The sequence below is a fragment of the Uranotaenia lowii genome, chromosome 2 (assembly GCF_029784155.1).
Source record: "Uranotaenia lowii strain MFRU-FL chromosome 2, ASM2978415v1, whole genome shotgun sequence".
In the NCBI taxonomy this organism is placed as follows: Eukaryota; Metazoa; Arthropoda; class Insecta; order Diptera; family Culicidae; genus Uranotaenia; species Uranotaenia lowii.
The window spans coordinates 260,822,572-260,841,952 of record NC_073692.1 but is presented as its reverse complement, the minus strand read 5'-3'; the positions used below and the strand labels follow the sequence as shown (position 1 = coordinate 260,841,952).

The window sequence follows — 19,381 nt, the reverse complement described above, 5'->3', positions numbered from 1 at the left end:
TTAATAATCCCTCAAACGTATTCGACTTTCATTATCTGCATTCTATCGTCATCAAAACCGGAACAGATAATCGACCACATGCGCAAATCAAGATCCGGAACAGGGAGTTAACCGCACTCTTAGACAGTGGAGCTACTTGTTCTTTATTGGGAGGCAAGATGACAGGAATTGTGCAAGAACTCAACTTGGTTGAAGAACCTATAAAAGGAGGTATAAGGACAGCAGATGGTACGAAACACGCAGTCGAAGGTTTCGTCAGATTGCCAATAGAGTACAACAACCGAAAGGACACTCTACCACTTTTGGTTATCCCCAGCATTCCTGATTGCATAATTTTAGGCATGAACTTTTGGGAAAAGTTTGGAGTGAAGGCCATTTGCTGCATGGCCGAACATATAGTTGACAGCAAAAACGACGAACCAATGAAGCTACTGTCGTCTGAAGAGAAGGTGCAACTAGACGCCGTGATATCCGAATTTCCAGTGGCAACAGAAGGGCATTTAGGAAGAACCACTTTATATGTCCACAAGATTGATGTGGGAGAGGCTATACCGCGAAAACAACGCTACTATACAATGTCACCATACGTTCTAGAGGAAATCAATAAAGAAATTGACAGAATGCTTTCGTTGGACGTTATAGAAGAGGCACAATTCTCACCATGGAACAATCCTCTGGTGGCGGTAAAAAAGAAAACCGGGAACTACAGGGTATGCCTGGACGCTCGTTACCTTAATTCTATTATGGTTAATGAAGGGTACCCCATACCACAGATCTCAGCCATAATCAACAATCTAGGCAATTGCAGTTACATCACTTCAATCGACCTGAAAGATGCGTTCTGGCAGCTACCACTAGAAAAAAGTTCTCGTCCGCTGACTGCCTTTACTGTACCTCAACGGGGACATTATTAATGTGTCTTCAAATACTGGTGGTAAAGGGTTTTTCTTGTAGGGTTGATGAGGAGTAAAAACACTTCCTTACAGGTTGGCAGACAAATCAAAAGAGAATGTATTAATCCTATAAATTACATAGTTAGGTCCCTGCCTTGTGTCGTTTCCTTAGGAATCGATTTAGAGAGAAAATCTCTCTTTTACTCGAAAGGGTTTTGCCCATTTTACCGATCATCGAAAACACGCTTAATGTGAATACTATAACTTCTTTTCCCTTTCAGAACTGACTTACTGTAATATAGTGTATTAAAAGTTTACAACTCGCTAAATACTAATTCAATCATAGAAACAAAACTCAAAACTTAGTTCAATGCAATAATTCAACTTCAACTGATCTGAATTCATTCACTTCAAATGTTAATAATACAAATATTCTTCTTTGCGCCTTTTCTTCGATATCCGATTTGATCTTCGTAAGGTTTCTCCTTGTTCTGCTGATAAAACTTCAATTTCTCCATCTTCCACTTGAAAACCAACGATGCTCTGCTGGTCTGCTTCCCCAAAAATATATGAATCAGCGGCAAAACCGTAAAATTCTGCTTCGGATTCCGATGAAAAACCGTTTTCCTCCTCTTCGCTTCGCCTTCTTTTCCTGATAAAAGATTCTTGTGGTTCCGGCAAAAGTTCGCATTCATCGCGACAAACAAAATGTATATTTGCTTTTCGATGAGGAATGGACACCAGCTTCAACTGACGCCTGTGCGCCAGAATTATCCGTCCTCCTAGCAGCACCTTGAAAATAGTCGTAGAAATTCGTTTGAGAAATTTTGCTAAAACCCATTTTCGAATACATTTATTATTGTTATTCAAGTAATAAATTATATCTCCTTCTTTCAGATTCTCTATATCATCTTTTGATTCCAGATTAATAGGCTTGTCTACCCATAAATCCTTCCTTGTATGCTTTGGAAGCATATTTCGTTCATCATATGATTCCGTTAAATGAGCTTTAAAGTTTCGCTTAGGATTTATCAAATCAATTAAACCTTTAGGCCTATATGAAAGCAATTTCTCTGCAGGATACTTGTTATCCGTTCCTACACAAGTGTTCCTGTAATTGAACAAAAACAATGCAATCTGCTCATCCGTGTCTAGTTTTTTTACATTTTGATCCAAAAGAAATTTTTTCAAAACATCCTTTACTAAACGTACTATTCGCTCAGCCTGGCCGTTGCTCTCGGGATGATAAGGTGGACTCTTCAATACTAGAACACCTTGTTGTTTAAAAAAATTAACAAAATTTTCCGAATTGAATGGAGGCCCGCCATCTGTTACCAGAACATCTGGCAATCCAAATCTAGCAAAAATGTTGATAAAAACTTTTATTACTTTCCTGTTATCTGTCCCATATTTCATGTATTCCAATTCGATCCATTTAGTATAACTGTCTACGATGACTAAATATGTTTTCTTTTCTAAATAAAAGAAATCAGCATGAATCCTACTGAATGGCTTTTTTGTAGGAATCCAACTGGAATAACCTGCTGGCTTAGATGTTGCATTCATTTCAGTACATATTTTACAAGATTTCACATAATCCTCCACATCCTTGTTCATTCCAAACCAATAAACTGTTTTCCTAGCAAGTTGTTTTAGTTTTGTAATTCCTGAATGATTTGTATGGAGCATCTTCAAAATTGCGGGTTGCATTTTAGATGGAATAATTACCCGATCTTGAAAAAGCAAACAACCTTCAATCTCTTCCAATTCTTGATGAGCAGAATAAACATCTTTAAATTCCCTACTAATTCTTTCTGGCCATCCTTTGGTGTTATATTCTAAAATTTTGGAAGTAAAATTATCCAATTTTGTTTCAGCAGCAATCTCTTTATAATTTAATGGAAATTCCATTGTAAAATTCAAACTCTTGATATAATCTCTGTCTAATTCCCTTGGAACCGGCTGATCTAAAGGATATCTAGAGCAAAAATCCGCGTTACCCATCCGAGATGATTGCCTGTAAAATATATCATAATCATAAATTGAAAGCTCTAAAAGGTATCTCTGCAGCCTCGTCACCGAAATTGCATTTTTTCCATGTTTCCCAAAAATTCCAATTAAAGGCTTGTGATCTGTAAAAATTGTAAATTGTTTACCATATAAAAATTTATGAAATTTCTTAATTGTTGTTACTATTGCCAAAGCCTCTAAATGTAAAATAGGATAATTCTTCTGGGCAGAGTTTAAAGAATACGAAGTGAACGCTATAGGTTTTTCTACTCCATTAATCAGATGAGCTATTACACCTCCCAAACCATACGAACTAGCATCTGTTACCACAACCACAGGCTTATCCGGGTCAAAATATTCTAAAACAGTTGGTTTCAACAAATAACTTTTGCAATCACTAAAAACTTTTTCACAATTGCTAGTCCAATCAAATTTTGTATTCTTTTTAAGTAAAGCATATAAATAATGAAGACGTGAAGATAAATTTGGAATAAATTTAGCATAAAATGTTATTAAACCTAAAAATGCCTTCAGCTCTGTAACATTTTTAGGAGATTTAGCTTCCTGAATTGTTTTCACCTTATCCGGACAAGGTAGCAAACCATGGTCCGTTAACACGTGTCCCAAATAAGGTAACTCTTTTACAAAAAATTTGCATTTCTTAATGTTCACTTTAATGTTAGTTTTAGCAAGTTTCTCTAAAACTGAATAAAGTTTATTTTTACAAGAAACTAAATCTTTACCCGCTATCAAAACATCATCTAAATAACAGCAAACTCCTTCAAGACCATGAAGAATTTTTTCCATTATTCTTTGGAAAATTGCAGCACTTGATGCTGCACCTTGAGGTAACCTGTTGTAGGAATAGAGTCCCTTTATAGTGTTAATAATCATAAATTTTCTAGATTTTTCAGAAAGGAGCAACTGCGTATATGCCCCAGCCAAGTCTAAAGAACAAAAAAATTTGGAACCCGCTAATTTAGAAAAAATATCCTGTGCCAAAGGAAGTGGGTAAGTGTTTGGGACAATCACCTTATTGATTGACACCTTACAGTCAATCACAAGTCTGATGCTTTGATCCTTCTTTATGACCACTACCACAGGTGAGGCCCATTCACTCACCTCAATTGGTGTAATAATATTGTCATTCTCAAGTTCCTGCAGATGTTTCAATACTTTTTCCCGCAAACGTAAAGGAACTTCATAAGCCCTCTTAAAAATCGGAGTATTGTCACGCAACACCAAATCTCCTTCAAAACCAACAATGGGTTTAGACCTATCCCTGTCGAAAACGCTTGGAAACTTACTCGTGACATCCCGAATTAACTCCTGCTCTCCTAGAAAATTGACGCTTTCCTCTGGAACTGTTGACCTAATAAAAGAATTCCTCCAACCAGCACAGAAAACATCCAACCATGTCCTGCCCATTAGAGGTACGAACTCGTTGCCACATTGTAGCACAACCATGTGTACTAATGCTCTCATTCCATTCAGCTGCGCATTTACACTAAATTTACCCAAAACGTTCAACCTCTTTCCATCAATCACGACCAGTCTTTTGTTACAATTGACCAACTCAAAATTTCTAAATGCTCTTTTGAAAAACTCCTCCGATATAACACTTTCTGCTGATCCTGAATCTATTTCCATAGTGAAAGTACGGTTGTTGATTACCACCTCAACATAACAAGGCTCATTAATTTTATTAATAGAAGAAATCATTAAACAAGATTCTTCCTCTGTATCAGAATCAGAATTCATGTCAAGTTTCAAACGTTTGAATAAGGCTGATGTGGACACGTTATCTTTTGGAGAATCAACAAACCTCACTGCAGATTGCTGGCGAGGTCGATATTGCCTGGGGCTTTGATTGTAACGCTTACGTAAATAACAGTAATCGCGAGTATGTCCCTTCTTTTCGCAATATGAGCAAACATACACACGTTTGTACTTCTTTCTTTCCCTACTGTTATTTCTGCTGCTAAATCTTGGTGACCTATCCCTACTATCGCTTCTACTGCGAGGTCTAAAATTTGATCTCATTGGCAATTTTTCTTCTCGTCTGCCTAAACGTGCTATAACACCACCACGAGCATCTTCCCCGTTCAATCTTCGCGATTTTTCCATAGCCAACTCACTACTCAACAACATTTTCTCCGCTTTAGCTGCAGTTAAGTTGTCCTCATTAAACATCCGACTTTGTAATTGCTTATCATAAGCTCCTATGACCAACAAATCCCGGATAAATCGTTCCTTCAACGTACCAAAATTACATTCCTCAGCCGCTAATTTAACAGCTAAAATAAAATCAATTGCTTTCTCGTCATGACGTTGCCTCCTAGTCCAAAACTCATTACTAACAATGACCTCGGAGTCGGTTTTGTCGTAATATTTCTTCAAAGCTTCAATTATATCTCTATAAGCTAGTTCTTTCACATCCCTTCCCGGGAAAAGCATCTTTACTCTGGAATAAACTTCCGTGCCACATACTGCCAAAAACGATGTCTTGTATTTGGCCTCAGCATAGTTGTTATGGATAAATAGCCATTCTAATTGTTCAATGTATTGGCCAAAAGAAATAGATCCCGGAATAAACTGTTCAGTCGTCGTCGAAAGTGCCATACTTTCGTTTTAAATAAATGAATCAAAAATTAAAATAATGAAATAAAAAATATAATAAAAAAAAGTACACACAAAAAAAACGTTCACAAAAAAAATAAAAAGAAAAAAAATAAAAAATTATTAAAACAAATTTACTAAAAAAAAATAAATAATTAAATGGTCAATGTTTTTTAAAATCTGCATAAATCATCACACAACACAAAATCACATACCTGTTACTCCAATCTTTGGTTCCAAAAGCGGTTTTTTTGTTGAATAAACGAGCGGCCAATAAAAATCACGATGCCAACTAAAGCTACCAACAGCAAGAACAATTTTAGCAGAAATCCTCTCAAAATTGCACACCAACTTTAAAACTCCACGGCAGCCAAAAAAATCTTCGCAAAAAACAGCAGATATCTCAATAAAATACAGCAACAACTGGTAACCCTACAGAAAAAAAAACATCGAATTCAACCTGAATTCGCACTAATACTTTGCCTCCGTTTCACTTTGGCTCAAAAGTTTGTCACTATTCAGTTTTTTTCTTTTTACTTTAATGATAATGCAACAAAGTAACAAATTTTTTTATCATTCGCCAATAACGTAGTTCTTGATTCTTGCCAAAAGAAATCTTTTTCCGAAAAAAAAAATCACGCTTCTTTCCACAAAATGGAGGTCGAATAAAATTCCCACATAAAACACATGGATTTATCGAGGGTAATGACACACCTTTTTGCAGATCTGGAACCACAAGTATTTTGTTATCTGGATGATATAATAATATGCTCACAAACGTTTGAAGAACATCTTCAATTATTAACCGAGGTATCAAACCGTTTAAAAAAGGCCAATTTGACCATTTCAAAAGAAAAGTCCAAGTTTTGTAGAGCTGAATTAAAATACCTTGGCTTCGTCCTGAACGAGAAGGGATGGAACGTAGATCCAGAGAAAATCAGCTGCATCATAAATTTTCCAACCCCCACAACAAGGAAAGAACTACAACGTTTTCTTGGCCTAAGCAACTGGTATCGCCGTTTTATTGAGAACTTTTCGGAAATAGCAGCGCCGTTAACTGAACTCACCAAAACTAAAGCAAAGTTTAGATGGAACACTGGAGCGGAGCAGGCGTTCGAAAAACTGAAAAAAGCCCTTACTTCTGCACCTGTCTTAGCAATGCCAAACTATAGCAAACCGTTTGCGATAGCCTGTGATGCGAGTGATATTGCAATAGGAGCGGTCCTTACGCAGGAGTTCGAGGGACAAGAGCATCCGATTTGTTACTTTTCTCAAAAACTGTCGTCCTCGGAACGTAAATACTCGGTAACAGAAAGAGAATGTTTAGCCGTCATTAGAGCCATTGAAAAGTTCAGAGGGTTCATAGAGGGGATTAAGTTCACAGTGTATTGTGATCATGCCGCACTAAGTTATCTTAGGTCCCTGAAGAATCCCACCGCACTCATGAGTCGTTGGCTACTCCGCTTGAATGCATTTGATTTCGACATCAAATACCGCAAAGGAACTATCAATGTGGTCCCTGATGCGCTGTCCAGAATTGTTCCAGAGGAAGTTGTAACCGTTGGTCACAAGTTATGCTTGTGGTCTCCGACCCAAGTATAAGTTAGGAGCATTTTCAATTTAACCCGTTTTGCAAAACGAGTCAAGGGCTGCAATCAACTGTGATCTAATGTCGATAGGTTGGTGTCTTCGCTGGCAAGGTCGACATTAGTTACAGGGGCACACTCGCGGGGGAAGAAGTGTATTCCCAACGGTGTGAGCCAGGGTGTTTAAAGGGGTTGAGATGCAGATGGCGCACCAGTATCCCTTTTGACATATCAAACTATTTGTCCGTTCCTTTTTAAATTCCTATCCGCATAGCCTCCAACTTATCAAATGAAACAAGAGTCATTCTTTCTGGTCGTGACTTTCGAGTGAAGTAGAGTGCGCGCCGTTTTTAGTAATTGTAGGTTTTAACATGTGTTTTTTGTAAAAAGTGAAACTTGTTGAATTTGTGGTTTATTTCTTATAGGAAAGGGCACAATTGTTAGCTAATACTTCGCTCAAGGCAATAAGCCAACGAAAGGGATCAGAATTTGTGTGCGATTTAAAAGTTCTGTTACGGTTAGTAAAATCGTGAAACTTAACCTAGAAAGAATTATTAAAAGCGAATTATTTATAATTATAGTCTAACAGTTAAAGTAAAATATAAGGGCTAACAAGCAGACAAAACACAGAACAAGAAGGAGAACAAGTTAAAAGCAGAAAAAAGGTAAAATTTGTTAAAATAGTTTGTTAAATGTTATTTATAATTACATGTGTCAAGTGTGGAAAAATATGGCTTTGAGGGTGTGTCTAATTGTTTCGCCAGGTCCAGCAAGGGCCTTTTTTCTCTTATTCGGACAAATTCCGAACCAGTTTCATCCATAGGGGATCTCGGATCCAAGCCAGACGGGTCAGCGGTAGCAAGAGAGCACGTGGTCAACACCTATACTGACCAGGGTGCACGGCAAGCGAACACCAGGAGCGGCCGTTAGCTACGATCGCAATCCCTAGGGTACTGACTTCGTCTAGATCCGGGCCCGCTAGATTCTCAAATCAGCATCTCGCCAAAATATGAACCCTCGGATTTGAGAATACCGGTTAAATGCATGCCATCGAGGGAAGTGCCCAGCCAAGACGTCAACATTAAAGAACCCAACACACGCAAGTAGACACATGAAAACCCTAAATAAAGCCATGTATATGTATTCAAAGAAGTTAGATGGGTTCAGATCTTCCTAGAGAAATAGCTCACTTTTCCCTAAGTTTCACTATATTTTATACGCGTAGCGATTTCGGAAGGAACACACACCCCTCGTCACTGGAAGGTCGATCAATGGTTTGACTCTTCCTGACACCCCTAGAGTGAAAGTTCCATTTCCCTATAACGGGTACTCATTTGCATCTCTTTGCGGGGCAACATATAATGGGTTCCTGTTGGTGATATGTTTCCTCTCCTAAAAGTGGGTTAAGGTACATTCACAGATAAGCGACCTTGAGGTTAGCAAGACTAGTTTAGTCAAAGGTTACAAATTGGCGCCCAACACAATATAGTTGAATTAGTACATTTTTCTCAATTTTTTTAAAGGGAGGCGAGAAAACAATTTATTGTTTTACAAAAAAAAAATGGATGTAGAATTCGATATTTTGTATAAACATTTGGCAATCCATCATTTAGATAGAGATGAGATTGTGCACGAACTTCATATTCGCGATTTACCGTTTACGGGAAACGAAAACCGCGCGGCGTTAGCGAGACGATTAAAAATTCAAATGGCACAAGAGAGAGAACAGAATGTACGAAATATCCAATTTTCACGGTTAGAAAGATCTGTAGAGCGAGAAATTGAGATACTCGATGACAAAATAAACGCGATAAAGGAAAATTTGGCTCATCCGAGATCGTATGAAGGTTCCAAGGAAAGTCTTAAAACTAAACTTGCACATTGTTTCGCACGCGCGAAGTTGTTATTAGAAGCAGCAGAGGAGGATAACGACCTTGCTGATATCGATAAATTAATCGAAAACATTCGATGTACATTTAACACATATTTTTCAATATTGTCAATGCAAGGCCAACAAGAAATCATAGCACAAATTAACCAATCTTTGGTATCATTGACGGTAGCTAACAAAGCATTTTCAGAGCCGTCATTAAACGATAACCCTCAAGAAGGAACATCTTCAAATAAGAGCTCAAAACGAGTATTAAAGTCATCAGGAAATATTATACCACCACAAAGTACTCCGAACAATTTTTATTTTCCCACTGGCATGCAACCAATGGCGTTCCCATGGTTTTGCAATCCACTTCAAATGCAAATGTGGGCTAACCAAAATATGATGCACGGTAGATTTCTGGAAAATTTAGACAGAGGTCGACCCAGCGGCCAACAACCAAAGAATAACAGCATACCGAGCAAAAGTTCTGATTCACGTCGAAATAATAAAAACCCGCGTAAAACATCCAAAATCGCGTATGAGACTAGTACCGAGTCGGAGTCAAGTGAACAGGACTCATTTGAGTCCTCGGATGAAGAAAGGCGTATTCCGAGGAAGCGTAAGCCGTCGCGACTATCTCATAGGGGCCGACCAGTGTCAGAATGGAAATTACGGTATTCCGGGAACGATAAAGGACAGGCATTAATGAAATTTATTCGAGAAGTAGAATTCTATGCTAATTCTGAAAACATGTCTAACCGCGAATTATTCCGATCCGCGATTCATTTATTTGAAGGGCCAGCTAAAACGTGGTTCATGACAGGTTTTGAAAATGAAGATTTCACGTCGTGGAAACAATTAAAAAGGGAATTAAAAAGGGAATTTCTCAGCCCAGATCATAATCACAATGCGGAAATACGGGCCAGTTCACGAAAACAAGGGTCACGTGAGAGTTTTCAAGATTTTTATCATGAAATGCAAAAGATATTCAATTCATTTACAAAACCAATGACGGAAGGAAAGAAATTCGAAATTGTTTTTAGAAACATGCGGTCAGAATACAGAGGGCACGCAGTTTCCGCCGACATTGATAATTTAGTCGATTTAAAAAACTTCGGGCGTCGCCTTGACGCGACGTATTGGTACAAATACTCAGCAACGGCTGTAGAGGGAAACACGCGAGCGAAAAACGCACAACTAAACGAAATCGAAACGGGCGCGAAACCGAAGATCAAAGGCTACCGAGAGCCAGCAAAATCGCGAACGTTTTATAATCAGAATCGCCAACGTCATGAATATTCGGATGACGAATATAATACTGCTAGTAAAGTGAATAATCCACCTAGAAAAGACACACCAAATTTCATGAAGAGTATCATAGATAATTACAGACCATTACCAGAAGGATTTTGTTTTAATTGTCGGTTAAGGGGCCATCAAACCCAAGAATGTCGACGCCCACCACACCAGTTTTGTAGCGTGTGTGGATTTATGAATGTTGATACAGAGTCTTGCCCATATTGCGCAAAAAACGCACCGAAATCTGGCCCCGAGGGCAGTCAGATCGTGCGCGAGCAAAGTCCCTCCCAGTAGACGAAATAGTAGAAAAATTAACAAATTTAGGGTATAGGCCAATAAATAAGAAAGAGTATCAAGCGGAAAATATAGAAATACAAGAAATAATAATAAATCCAAATAATGATGAAAGACCATTTGTTAGAACGCTAGTTTACGGAAGGCCTCTGGTAGGACTCCTAGACAGTGGGGCAAATGTAACGGTTTTGGGAAAAGGTGCGGAAGGTATGATACAGGATTGGGATTTGAAAATACTTCCTACTAATATTACAATTAAAGCAGCTAATGGCCAACAACTGAACGTTAAAGGGTCTGTCTATATTCCAATAACGTTTAATAAGAAAACTAAGATCATAGAAGCAATGGTTATACCATCATTACCAAGAAATATTCTGTTTGGAATGAATTTCTGGAAAACATTTGGCATTCGCCCAACATTAGAAGATCTTGAGGTGGCAGAGATTAAGGTAGAAGATTCCAGTGAAGTTCAGCCAAATCCACACACAATGGAATTAAGCTTAAGAGAGGAGCGCGAATTAGAGGATATTAAGAAGCAGTTCAAGGTAGCAGGTGAAACATTTTTAGATACTACAACTTGGATGAGTCACCGTATTGAGCTAACGGAAGAAGCTAAAAAGCTCCCTCCAGCTCGCGTGACCCCGTTTCCAAATTCCCCTAAAAGACAGGAACAAATTAACTTAGAATTGGACAGAATGTTGAACAGTGAGATAATCGAACGCTCATATAGCGACTGGGCGTTAAGGCTAGTGCCAGTAGATAAGCCAGATGGGGCTGTACGCCTCTGCCTGGATGCGCGCAAGCTCAATGAACGCACGGTGAGGGACTCATATCCGCTCCACCATGCCGATCGCATATTGAGTAGGTTAGGATCAGCCAAATTCATATCCACAATTGATTTGTCACAAGCCTTCCTTCAAGTTCCCCTACACCCAAAATCTCGTAAGTACACCGCATTCTCAGTGGCAGGTCGAGGACTGTTTCAGTTCCGACGAATGCCCTTTGGCCTTGTGAACAGTGCTGCGAGTCTGGCAAGACTTATCGATAGAGTGTTAGGATTCGGGGTTCTTGAACCAAACGTCTTTGTGTACTTGGACGACATTATAGTTGTCACAGAGACGTTTGGAAAACACATGGAAATGTTAAGAGAAGTGTCAAAGCGCCTAAAGGCCGCAAATCTTTCTATAAACTTAGAGAAGTCGCATTTTTGCGTCGCTCAAGTTTCATATCTAGGGTACGTACTAGGTCCAAATGGATTAAGCCCAAATCCGGATCGAGTGTCTGCCATCGTCAATTATGAAAAACCTAGATCTCTAAAGGCTTTGCGAAGATTTTTAGGGATGTGTAATTATTACAGAAGATTTTTGGCCAATTATAGTGAAATTGCCAAACCATTAACAGACCTTCTAAGAAGCAAGCCGAAAGCAGTTGAGTGGAATGAGAAAGCAGAGGTAGCGTTTTGCAAAATGAAGGAATCGCTCATTACCGCACCAATACTTAATAATCCTGATTTTCAAAAGCCATTTTCCGTTCATTGCGACGCCAGTGATTCAGCAATTGCTGGCGTACTAACGCAAGAATATCAAGGTATAGACAAACCAGTAGCATATTTTTCACAAAAGTTAACACCCACACAACAGCGATATTTCGCGACTGAAAAAGAAGGCCTAGCGGTCTTGAGGTCGATCGATAAATTTAGATGTTATCTGGAAGGATCCAGGTTTACAGTTTATACAGACGCGTCCGCATTAACTTTTATCATGAAGAGTAACTGGCGTACTTCATCCCGATTATGTCGGTGGAGCATGGAGTTACAACGTCATGATATGATAGTGCTCCATCGAAAAGGAATAGACAATCTAGTCGCGGATGCATTATCAAGATCGGTAGAGGAACTTCTTGCTTCACCAGATTGCTCAGGGTGGTATGGAGATATGATTAAAAAGGTTAAAACTAACCCAGAAAAATACAGGGACTATAGGTTTGAAAATACGGTTCTAAAAAAATTAACGCCTGCGCAAGAGAACGTAGTTGATTACCGGTTTTCATGGAAAACCTGCGTACCTGAAAATCTACGAGAAAAAATACTTACCGAAGAACACGACGATTCATTGCATCTGGGCACTGAAAAAACGTTGGCAAAAATAAGAAAAAAATATTTCTGGCCTAAAATGGCCGAATACGTCCGTGAGTTTATAAAAAAATGTTCATTATGCAAACAAAACAAGCCGTCGAATCGCGCGCAGATACCATCACCCGGAAATCAACGTATTACGACGAAACCGTTTCAAATAGTTGCTTTGGATTTCATCCAGTCACTACCGCGAAGTAAAACCGGAAACAGTCATCTTTTGGTTATTATGGATCTATTTTCAAAATGGGTTTTGCTCATCCCTTGTAAAAAAATCACCGCGTCATTAGTCACGAAAACGCTTGAAGAAGCATGGTTCCGTCGGTATTCCACGCCTGAGTATATTATAACAGACAACGCGACAACTTTTCGCTCTCACGAATTCAAAGCCTTACTTACGCGATACGATATACAACATTGGGCTACGCCGAGATATCACAGCCAGAGTAACCCCGTGGAGCGAGTTAATCGCACGATAAATACATGCATTCGGTCATACGCGCGTAAAGAACAGCGGACGTGGGATACACGGGTCTCTGAAATAGAATTTCTCATTAACACAACCCCCCATTCAGCCACGGGCTTCTCCCCGTTCAGAGTGCTTTTCGGACATGAAATCATTGAGAGAGGTAATGAACATAGAATGGACAGGGACGAAGAGAGTGTTTTGGAAGAGGAAAGGGATAGGACGGTGAGAGAGGTCAAAGACAAATTGCATCGCACGGTAATTCAGAACCTCCGCAAAGCACATGACAAGCATATAAAAACTTATAATCTACGTGTAAAAGAATTTGCACCGACGTTCGTGGTAGGCCAAAAAGTTCTAAAGCGCAACTTTAGGCAGTCATGCGCAGCAGACGGATATAACGCCAAGTTCGATTCTTTATATACTCCATGCATCATTAAGGCAAGAGTTGGTACTTCTGCATATGAAGTGGCTGACCATACGGGAAAGTCATTGGGGGTATTTTCAGTGGTAGATCTCAAACCCGATGCCTGAAATAATGAATAAAATGAATTAAATAAACAGTTATACGAAACATCACATTAATAGATCTACAAACCAGGGTAACCACCTCGGAAAGTTTAGTTTTTGTTTCGCCACTACGAGTTGTCATCATGATCCAAAATAGTAATTGCCACTGAGACCTATATCTAACGATATTAGCCAAATAATATTTGATAGGAAAAGGATCCAGTTTACAACACAAGTGCAATACTTACGTTGATAGACAGATAGCTCACGACAATTTGCAACAAATTAGCAAATTTCGGGATAATTAGTTGTAGCAGCTTGAATAAAATCGTAACACAATTGGTAAACATTGGTGGAAAGTTTGTGATGCTAATTTATGAGCGACCCGCATAAATGAGGATTGTTACCAAACATTTTCTCAAATAGTCAAACGACGATTCGATGAAGCGTAAAAAAACGTTTAGCAAACGCTTATTTGAACTGTGAAATACATTGGTTGAATCGTGAATTCCGAATTCACAGTATTTTTAATATGTCGTTAGGTTATGTAATTGTTAAAAACTGTTAAGACCCTTGTATGGAAGAACTTTTCTACAAACTGTTCATATTATGTTCAGAAACCATTCCTGGGAAACTTTTTTAGATAACCAAACTGTTGTAGTTATAGTTATTCTCGAAACGAATTAGAAAAAAACTCTTACAGTAACAGTTCTGTTATAATTTTACCTATCTTTATTCCGACGTTTTGTATACGATTTCAGAAGCCGTTTTTGAATAGAGCACCCACACATGTAAACACAATTTTCAAGGATTTTCGGATTTTACACTTTTATTAACAAAAATATTATGTAATAAATTTTTAAAGATTCTGAACATAATTCTTCATATTTTAATACTCTGTGTAGTTATCCGTACATTTTTTTATTTCTCCTCCAAGCAAAGTGGCTAGCGACCATGACCTGAAACATTAAGAAAACAAAAAATCCAGTTATAGTTACATTTTGCAGGCTAGTCCGATGAAAATCGGTTTCACAAATATTGCATGCAAACATATTAAACTATTGATAAACTTCATGACTTACCAGCAACATACCACCAGTCAGGTGCTCTTCGACATCCGCGGTACGGGAATAACCCTGGACATTTTTACTGCCGTCGTCTCACAAGTCGATAAGGGTTGTTTATTCGCTGTCTTTGCCTTGAGGAGCTTTCGGCGGTCATAGAAATAAACAAAATGTTCAATTAGTATTTTTAATCATATAAAACTGGGAGACAGTTTTATCTTTAAAAAAGAATGCAGAAAAAAATAAAGCTATTTACCTGTCTTCGATTAGTTTCCGATGGATTCGTCGCTCGAGGTTAAATTTCCGGAGCTTTTTCCCGTCCTGGTGCGGCGCATCCGACTGCAACTCTTGTTGAAATAGAGGCGGACGCCAAAGTAGCTGCAGCAACGGACCCAGGTGCACCGTGCAGGGGTTCCGAATAGAAATCCGGGCAACAGAATCCCTATCCCGACCTTCCGACGCGTTACAGGCGAAGAAAAAAATTATTCTTTCTTTTTCTCTTCTTCAAGGAAGATACACTGAACCAAATGGGGCTATAAAATGTATAAGATCATTCTAATAATTATTACCAATACAATGTCTAATAGAAACTAACGGTAAATTAATTGAAAGTTACTACAAAATCCAATACTTTCTACCAGTTCGTCGATATCGGTTAGTATCCAGTGAAAGATACTAGAAAATCCAATAAATCTTAAGAGCTTTTAACACATTTTAAAATGTATAGGAAAATCCAGTAGCTTGGTTCGTTTAGTTTTCGATACCTTTTCAGACTCAGAGATATTAAACCAACTGCCGCCAAACATAAAATAAATTAAAGAATAACATCAGGTCTATTTCTGACCCCAGTTTGTTTATCAGGTTGGTGCGGAATCGGAAACTTCTTCAGCAGCAAATAATCGAACAGCAAGTGATAAAAAAAATCCTCAAGAATGTTACAGCTCGTTGTAAGTAAATATAACTTCCAAATTAAATAATAATTTTGTTTTCTCAATGAATTTGTGTTTTCCAGCTCACATTTCATTTGAACGGGAACATCCGGATTAGGCATCTGTGCAGAGAAACTTCCGGGCGCATGATTATGATCCGGAAAATACTCACTGAAGGTTCGACATACTTAACCAACATCAACATGAGAAGAATAATATTAATTAAGCGTAATTATTAAGCTACAGTTTGAACAAGTTGATGAAAACCGCTGTTTTCATTCCGCGGCATTTGGTGCTGACACTCTATAGGAACCCGAACCAGAAGAACCAACGGATCTGCCCTCGATGCCAGTTGGACAGATCTTCGCAATTATGGAAAAAAATAATCGGTAAGCTAAAATAAGGCTCTCAACGATAAGTTTTTTTTTTTCAATAAATATTATTTGCAGGTGACAACATACAAACGGAGTACGAAATGGCCTGTGGAATCCTTAAACTTGGACAGTACTGCTGAGAACTATATAAAACTGATTCCGGAATATTCTTCAAATTTACATGACTAATTGATTTGAACGGAAAGTTTTCTTTTCTAGTTATGCCAATAAATTTGTTTAATCCAGCTTAATAATGAATCTCCTTACGCTGCAGTGAATAAAAACAAATAAATTTATGAATCAATTGATCAACCGCATATTTTAACGAATCTATGAACTATTGATTTTACTTTTTGAAATAATAAATTAAATCATCCCGGCGCACTTTGAAATTCATTGAAATTTCCTATAAAATGAATCACCCCTATTTCGACCGTCAAATCATAAAAAGTATTGGATTTTCCTTTAGTGCAAAAACACTAAAATTTCCAATAAACCTTCACTGAACCTCGAAAATACCCAAACTTGAGAAATTTCCCCGCCAACCCGAATGAAACTCCCTCCCTACAGGTTTGGCTATTGGTGGCATAACTCAAAGTTAAGCTCTTAAAGGAGAACTCATCCCCCAAAATCTGATACCACAATAAAATGGAAATCAGAATAAAAAAAAAATATCGCCAGGTACAGGAATCACACCCATACCTGCAATGTCTTTGCGATTACCACCTCAGGATGCTAACCGCTCGACCACCGGAGAGTTGTTGAGAGAGGCAGCTACATCATCGTATATGTGAGACTTTCTGCGAATGAAGCGGGAATAAAAGTTATCCCCCAAAAAAAACAGTTCTTCGCTTTGAACTTACCCCCCAAACCTAAATCTGCCACGATGGAGGTAACAGAATCAGATGCGCTTACAACAAAAACCCCCAAAAAAAACAGTTCTTTGCTCGAAGGACAAGTTTGGCTTATTGGCAAGCTGTGATTTTTTCACAAACTTAAGTTGTCAATCCTGAACTTAGGTTTGGCGGGTGGCAGTTCTCAAGTTTGGGTATTTTCGATTTTCAGTGTTATAGCCAGATTTCGGTCAGTGTATAAACAAATCAGAAGTGCTGCCAGGTGTACTGATTTTTAGATTACGAAAACTTTTTTTTAATAATATTTGTACATGTTTACTTAGCTGTTGAGAACGTTGTAAAAAATGAGTTCTCCAATAACAGATGTGTGAACTGATTGAGGAATGATTCTGTATGACGTGTAGAAAATTATAAATTATGCCGTACCAAGATGGTTAACTGATCGACAACATCATTGATATTATGTCGCGACTATAATCGAAATCCGTTTTACGTACCATTACTGCATTTGTAATTGCACAAAAATTAATTGATATATTAATTTATGTGTGAATATTTCTGGAAATCCCGATTGGCATCCTTGGTTTTCGTGGCGTTTTGGTGTGTCTGAGTGAGATTAAATGGACGCTATGTGAAAAGGTTCGAGTTCAATTTGACGATGTTGGCTCACTTTCATGTTTATCGTTCAAACCGTTCACTTATCTTTTTAGATATCGTTACTATTCCCATAAACATGGATTTTTAATTCTTAATGGTTCTGAGGAAAGGTATGATGGTAGAGCTACGTGTACAGAGATGATCACTATTTCTAAAACCGTCGAGGTATAATAATGACTGTTTGAAATAAAGTTTTTTATTATGCGGGGAGAGATATCAAGAGGGCGAAAGCTATATTGAGTAATGCAGTACCGAAACAATTACTAATAGGAAAAGAGGGAACGATTTCAAGAATTAGGCACTAGGTAGAAGTGAAAGGCAATTCAACTTAGCGAGGGGGCAATTGTAACCGTTGGTCACAAGTTATACTTGTGGTCTCCGACCCAAGTATAAGTTAGGAGCATTTTCAATTTAACCCGTTTTGCAAAACGAGTCAAGGGCTGCAATCAACTGTGATCTAATGTCGATAGGTTGGTGTCTTCGCTGGCAAGGTCGACATTAGTTACAGGGGCACACTCGCGGGGGAAGAAGTGTATTCCCAACGGTGTGAGCCAGGGTGTTTAAAGGGAGATGCAGATGGCGCACCAGTATCCCTTTTGACATATCAAACTATTTGTCCGTTCCTTTTTAAATTCCTATCCGCATAGCCTCCAACTTATCAAATGAAACAAGAGTCATTCTTTCTGGTCGTGACTTTCGAGTGAAGTAGAGTGCGCGCCGTTTTTAGTAATTGTAGGTTTTAACATGTGTTTTTTGTAAAAAGTGAAACTTGTTGAATTTGTGGTTTATTTCTTATAGGAAAGGGCACAATTGTTAGCTAATACTTCGCTCAAGGCAATAAGCCAACGAAAGGGATCAGAATTTGTGTGCGATTTAAAAGTTCTGTTACGGTTAGTAAAATCGTGAAACTTAACCTAGAAAGAATTATTAAAAGCGAATTATTTATAATTATAGTCTAACAGTTAAAGTAAAATATAAGGGCTAACAAGCAGACAAAACACAGAACAAGAAGGAGAACAAGTTAAAAGCAGAAAAAAGGTAAAATTTGTTAAAATAGTTTGTTAAATGTTATTTATAATTACATGTGTCAAGTGTGGAAAAATATGGCTTTGAGGGTGTGTCTAATTGTTTCGCCAGGTCCAGCAAGGGCCTTTTTTCTCTTATTCGGACAAATTCCGAACCAGTTTCATCCATAGGGGATCTCGGATCCAAGCCAGACGGGTCAGCGGTAGCAAGAGAGCACGTGGTCAACACCTATACTGACCAGGGTGCACGGCAAGCGAACACCAGGAGCGGCCGTTAGCTACGATCGCAATCCCTAGAGTACTGACTTCGTCTAGATCCGGGCCCGCTAGATTCTCAAATCAGCATCTCGCCAAAATATGAACCCTCGGATTTGAGAATACCGGTTAAATGCATGCCATCGAGGGAAGTGCCCAGCCAAGACGTCAACATTAAAGAACCCAACACACGCAAGTAGACACATGAAAACCCTAAATAAAGCCATGTATATGTATTCAAAGAAGTTAGATGGGTTCAGATCTTCCTAGAGAAATAGCTCACTTTTCCCTAAGTTTCACTATATTTTATACGCGCAGCGATTTCGGAAGGAACACACACCCCTCGTCACTGGAAGGTCGATCAATGGTTTGACTCTTCCTGACACCCCTAGAGTGAAAGTTCCATTTCCCTATAACGGGTACTCATTTGCATCTCTTTGCGGGGCAACATATAATGGGTTCCTGTTGGTGATATGTTTCCTCTCCTAAAAGTGGGTTAAGGTACATTCACAGATAAGCGACCTTGAGGTTAGCAAGAC

General features: G+C 38.5%; 1 long non-coding RNA gene across 1 annotated transcript; it reads right to left on the bottom strand.

Annotated features, from left to right (window-relative positions):
- Positions 1-14,505: 14,505 nt before the first annotated feature.
- On the bottom strand, positions 14,506-17,732 carry LOC129744680 (uncharacterized). Its single transcript, XR_008736970.1, has 5 exons — positions 17,576-17,732; positions 17,403-17,511; positions 15,005-15,281; positions 14,767-14,891; positions 14,506-14,643 (listed from the first exon to the last, which is right to left on the bottom strand). It is a non-coding gene; the product is annotated as an uncharacterized LOC129744680 (long non-coding RNA).
- Between the last annotated feature and the right edge of the window lie 1,649 nt (positions 17,733-19,381).